Source organism: Lathyrus oleraceus, chromosome 1 (genome assembly GCF_024323335.1).
Source record: "Lathyrus oleraceus cultivar Zhongwan6 chromosome 1, CAAS_Psat_ZW6_1.0, whole genome shotgun sequence".
NCBI classification, from domain to species: Eukaryota; Viridiplantae; Streptophyta; class Magnoliopsida; order Fabales; family Fabaceae; genus Lathyrus; species Lathyrus oleraceus.
The window spans coordinates 389,107,958-389,113,957 of NC_066579.1; positions in this window are offsets into that span (position 1 = coordinate 389,107,958).

The window sequence follows — 6,000 nt, forward strand, 5'->3', positions numbered from 1 at the left end:
AGATCCTTCCCACGTGAGTCCCTGTGTTTTGGTAAGTTCCTATTTTCCTCCTTACCATGTGAGACCCAGTGCTTTGGTAATACCCTTGTCATGTGAGTCCCTGTGCTTGGACAAGTTCTTGTTCTTCCTCTTTACCATGTGAGACTCATTGCTTTAGTAAGATCCTGGTCACGTGAGTCCCTGTTCTTTGACAAGTTCCTGTTTTTCCTCCTTACCATGTGAGACCCGGTGCTTTGGTAAGATCTTTGTCATGTGAGTCCTTGTGCTTTGACAAGTTCTAGTTTTCCTCCTTATCATATGAGACCCAGTGCTTTAGTAAGATCCCTGTCATGTTATACCTAGTGCTTTGATAGGTTCCTGCTTTCCTTACTTACCACGTCAGTCTCAATGCTTTGGTTAGCCTTTTTCTTTCTGGTTTAAACACCCCCCTTAATCATTATATTTTCTTAGTTTTTGTCCTCCGAACTATGAAGCTCTGACTTCCTTATTTCACTATAAGGATACGTAGGCACAAGGATGTGAATCCTTGGCGGGCGCTTTCTTTTCTTTTATTTGTCCTCTCCGATTCCATGAACTACGAGGCTATGACTTTCTTAGTACACCATGAGAATACGTAGGCATGAGGTCTACAATCCTCCTTGAGTACTCTTTTCCTAACCCTTTTTTTGTTTTGTAGGTACATGAATATTGCAACACACATCCAAGCAAGATCATTCAAAACGGTTTCCATGGAGTACCATGGATGCGAGGGGGGGCTAATACATTCCCCTTGCATAATCGACTTCCTTACCCGTTTCTCTGTTTCCTTTTGGGGTTTATCGATATTTTCCCTTCCCTCGTTTGGGATAAATAAAGTTCGGTGATGACTCTGTTGTGCCTTCAAGCATGCGATGCGTTTGATGTATATACCATTTATGTCAGCTATCTTCACCCAAGACACCATTTTGTGATGTTATGTCAAAAAATGACTTCCCATACTCAAGACGATAAGATGATGATTCACTAATTTCTAGACAGTTTGAGTGGAGCACCTTTGAGTTGGTACATGAAGATAGAAAGTACCCACATTTAGTCTTGGGATTACTTAGCCAACGCCTTTTTAAAGCAGTACAATCACAACTTGGACATGGCTCTAGGTCGAAGGCAGCTGCAAAGCTTATCTCAAAAGAGAAACGAATCCTTCAGAGCACATATGTAGCATTAAGAGAATTGACAGCCCAAGTGCAACCACTACTCTTAGACAAGGAATAGGTTGGCATATTCATGGATACCTTGCAAAGCCCATACTTTGAAATGATGGTAGGCAGCGTGTCATCCGACTTCTCTGACCTTGTGAAAGTGGAAGAAAGCTTCGAGAGAGGCCTAAAAAGTGGAAGAATCCAATGTGCCTCAAGTATCCAGACTAGAGAGACTGAGTCCCTTAGCGGTTCCCAAGAGGAAGAAGAGGATGTAATCAACGCAATTATGGTAGGTGTTAAGTATCCTCATGATGCACCAACAAGACCCTATGATCATCCATCTTCTTAGAGGTCACCTTTTCTAGTGTCGTACTATCCTTATGAGCAACTAGCAATGCCTAGAGCACCATGTTAGCAACCTTGGATCACTCCTCATTTAAATCAGCAAGCCCAAGGCCGATATCAGAATCATCATCAGAGTTATGCGTGTGTCAATTTAACTGAACGTAGGACTATAGATCATCATGAAGAAGGGGTGGGTTAAAATTAAATTTTGAGCCTTTTATCCTTTTGTTTCAAAAAAATTGTGAACCAGACCACGTTACAACCCTTAAAAGACCTAATTGAGGCATGATTTATTTTGAAAGCATACAACAACAAGGTTGCGTTAACCTGACTCCAAACAACTTTTTTTATCACACCACCTTGCACACTTTGAATGGCTAGATCAGCATTGTGTTTTAATTATTAACCAATTCACTGTACATCACCATCATTTCAATAATGATTGATTTCAAAATTTGTATTTGCATTGCATTAAAATTACCATTTTTGAATGAACAATTTTAGTTGCAAGTTAGCATTTAGCATCAAAGGAATCCCAATAATATGCAGTCAGTTGAGGAACTCAATCAACTAAAAGACTTAGACAGGGCAAGCCACCTAAAGAGCTCAGTGAGTCCAACTTTATAAAGGTCGATCAATCAGAAGTCTACCACTCCAAGAGTTGGTTAGTCAAGGACCACTTCAAAGTTTCAAACATTGGGGCAAGTCACCTCAAGGTCTTGTTGTGACAAGCGACTTCCAAACTCCTTGTGAGGAGAACATCTCTAAAGACCCAACATACTAGGGAAAGATGAGCCATAGAGGGACAAGCCCTCTTCATGCCTTTAAGTTGCTCAAGCTTTGCCATACGTTAATAATTGATAAGTTTAAGACGAGTGTCAGGGAATCATGCAAGTACCCCATCAAATAACCTTTTGCCTTTTGTCAAGTGAGCTTTTCTATAAAGGGACCTTCCATCCATTACCCACAGAGGCATCATTCTAGAAACCTTTAAGTCATTGCATAAAGCATTCTCATGCATTAGTCATGTCGCTTCGCTCTAGCATTAAGCCATGCATATCATCTCATTCATTGAGCATATGCCCATAACATAAGAAAATCAAGCATCAAAAACCAGTTTTCTTCTGTTAGATCATTTGAAAGTCAGTTCTCGTCTGACAGTCAGTTTTCAAACTATAATTTTCATCTGGTAGCCTTTTCTTAAAACTAGTTCCCATTTGGTGGCCTATTTGTAAACCAGTTCCCGCCCGGTGGTTTATTTTTAACTCAAGTTCCCATCTAGTAGCCCATTTTTAAGCCAGTTCATGTCTGACAGTAAATCAAAAGAAACCAGTTCTCGTCTGGTAGAGAATCTAAAAGTCAATTCACGTCTGACAAACAAAAATACAAAACACCAGTTCCCGTCTGGTAATCTAACCTTCAAGTCCAGTTCTCTTCTGGAAGTTCATCTTCTAAAGTCCAGTTGTTACTGACACCCTTTAAAGTCCATTTATCATTGGAATTTTATACAAATCCAATTGTTATTGGTATATCCAAAATCCAGTTGTCATTGGTATTGCTTGAAACCCAATTGTTATTAGTATTCCCCGAAGTCCAGTTGTCACTGGCATCTTGTTCAAAGGCTAGTTGTTACTAGTATATATTTTCAAATCCAATTGATATTGGTATCCTTGAGTTCCATTTTTCATTAGTATTGTTTCAAAACCCAATTATTATTGGAATCCCTTAAAGTCCAGTTGTCACTGGCATCATCTTTCAAACCCTATTGTCACTAGTATCATCCCAAAGTCCAATAGTTATTGGCACTCTTTGTTTGTAATCCAATTATTATTGGTATTCAAAGTCCAGTTGTTATTGACACAGTTGAAAGTCCAGTTGTCACTAGCACCATTTTTCAAACTCCAATTGTTATTGGTAGCCCAAGTCTGGTTGTTACCAACATGCATCTGTTAAATTCCAGTTGTAACTGGTACCTTATTTTCAAAGTCCAATTGTTATTGGCACCTTTTAAAGTCCATTATTATTGGCACATCTTAAAATCCAATCATCATTGGTACCGTAAGTCCAATTGTCATTGGCACTGTTTAAAATCCAATGGTTATCGGTACCTTTTAAAAGTCTAGTTGTTACTGGCATCCCCTACAGAGTCGAATTATCATTGACATTCCTTCTCAAACATCCAATTGTTATTGGTGTCCTCAAAAATCCAATTGTCACTGATATCCTTTAAAGTCCAGTTGTAACTGGCGCTCAATTCTAAAATCCAGTTGTCATTGGTACCTTTTAAGTCTGGTTGTAACTGGAACTCTATTTAAAATCCAATTGTTATTGGTACTCTTTAAAGTCCAGTTGTTACTGGCATTGTTGCAAGTCCAATTGTCATTGGCATCATTTTTAAAGTCCAGTTGTGACTGGCCCTCTGTTAAAAAATATAGTTGTAATTTATACCTCAAGTCTGGTTGTCACCAGTATTGTTCGGAAAGTCCAATTGTTATTAGCATCATTCCTATAAGTCTAGTTGTAACTGGAACTCTAATTAAAAAATCCAATTGTAATTGGTACCTTAAGTTAAGTTGTCACTTACCCCGTTTTAAATCCAATTGTTATTGGTGCCCTTTAAGTCCAGCTGTAACTGATATTCTATTTGAAAATCCAATTGTCATTGGTACCTTCTAAGTCCAATTGTAACTGTCACATTGATTTAAAATCCAATTGTAATTGGTAGCTTTTAAAGTCCAATTGTCACTAGCAATGTTTGCAAGTCCAATTGTCATTGGCATCTTTCTTAAAGTCCAATTGTAATTGGAATCCTCTGTTTCAAAACCCAATTGTAATTTGTACCTTAAGTCTGGTTGTCACCAACATTATTTGAAAAATCAAATGGTCATTGGCACCTTTCTTAAAGTCTAGTAGTTACTGGCCCCCATTTTGGAAAGTCCACTTGTAACTTGCACAAATCCGTTAGAAGCTGGTTGTAACCAATGCTTACAGTCTAAGTCCAACTATTGTTGGCACCTATAGAGAGTTTTATACCATGCTTGTCCTTATGTTTCCTATAAAGTCATGTATGACTCGTCATTCTACGGAATTCCCATAAGTGTGGATCTCATTCTTGTTGGAAGATTCCGTCGTTTTTTTCTTGATTGATTTCTTTGTTAAGAATCATCATAGCTTTTGCGTGGATGATTTTCTTGTAAGAAAGCTGCTGAATTTTGTATTGGACAATTTCTTTCTGAAGAATCTCCATGTCTTTTTTTGCATGGATGCCTTTCTTGTAAGAAAGCTCCCGAGCTTGTCTTGATTTGAATTCCTGTTTAGGAATCCCTTTTGTTGATTAGATGATTTTCTAGTAAGAAAACTCTAGAAACACTGTGATGATTGATTTCATTGTTATGAATTCCTAAAGTTTTGATTAGAAGTTTTTCTTGTCAGAAAATTCCCGAGTTTTATCTTGGATGATTTGTTTGTGAAGAATCTCCAGATTTTCTTTTGTATAGATGACTTTCTTGTAAGAAAGGTCCCAGATTTGTCTTGGTTGTATTTCCTTGTTAGGGATCACCATTTTTGTTTGATTGGATTCTTTTCTTGTTAGAAAACTCTAGATCATTGTGTGGGATGCATTTCTTGTCAGAAAACTCCAAAACTTGTGAATTCTCTTGTATTCTGAAGTGTTGTTTGTTGATCTTCACTTTGAATATTCCCTAGTGTGTTTTCTCCAACAAATTGTTATCCCCAATGAATTTCTACCCTCATTTTTGTTTCTTGTGGGCCACCATTACCTAACATTCATCATTCCCCACATATTTGTCTGTGTTTATTCATCCATCATAAAACATCCAGCTAGGGTTCATCTCATATTGCATCATATCCCTAGCAAACAAAAATGAAAAAGAGTCTCGTATACAGGCATAGCACATCATACCATGTCATATGTATTCAGGATCAAAATTCAGGTCTTTTAAGTATTTAACTATCTCCCACCTTAATCATATGAAGAGTGTTCTTCTTCATATTCTCTAGTTGAAGATACTTAAATAGGGGCAACTGTCACACCTCAATTTTAACCCTAAATCTCCTAATCGATACATACATCATGACTTTTGCATCTCAGCATATCATAGCATGCATTCTATACCGTATAATTCCTAGAATATCAGTCGAAATAAATTTTCGAATCTACAGGCAAATCGGTTGAATCAATTTTCAAATGTGTCAAATAGCGAGCAAAAAATTTCAAAATCGAGCTTGTATACATAAATTTTTTTAATCTACGTTTCACTTAGTTTAACCTGGTATGCTCGTTTTATTTTTCGACTACTTTTTCGATCACATTTTGATCTGTCTGAGCATTTTAACCGAGTATTTCATATTTCAAAATTTGACAAAAACCTGTATATTTTCGAGAAGTTTATTTCGCACTGATCATTATGGTGCAGTCATCTTAATTTTTGGAGCATTCTTGCGCTTGATTATTATT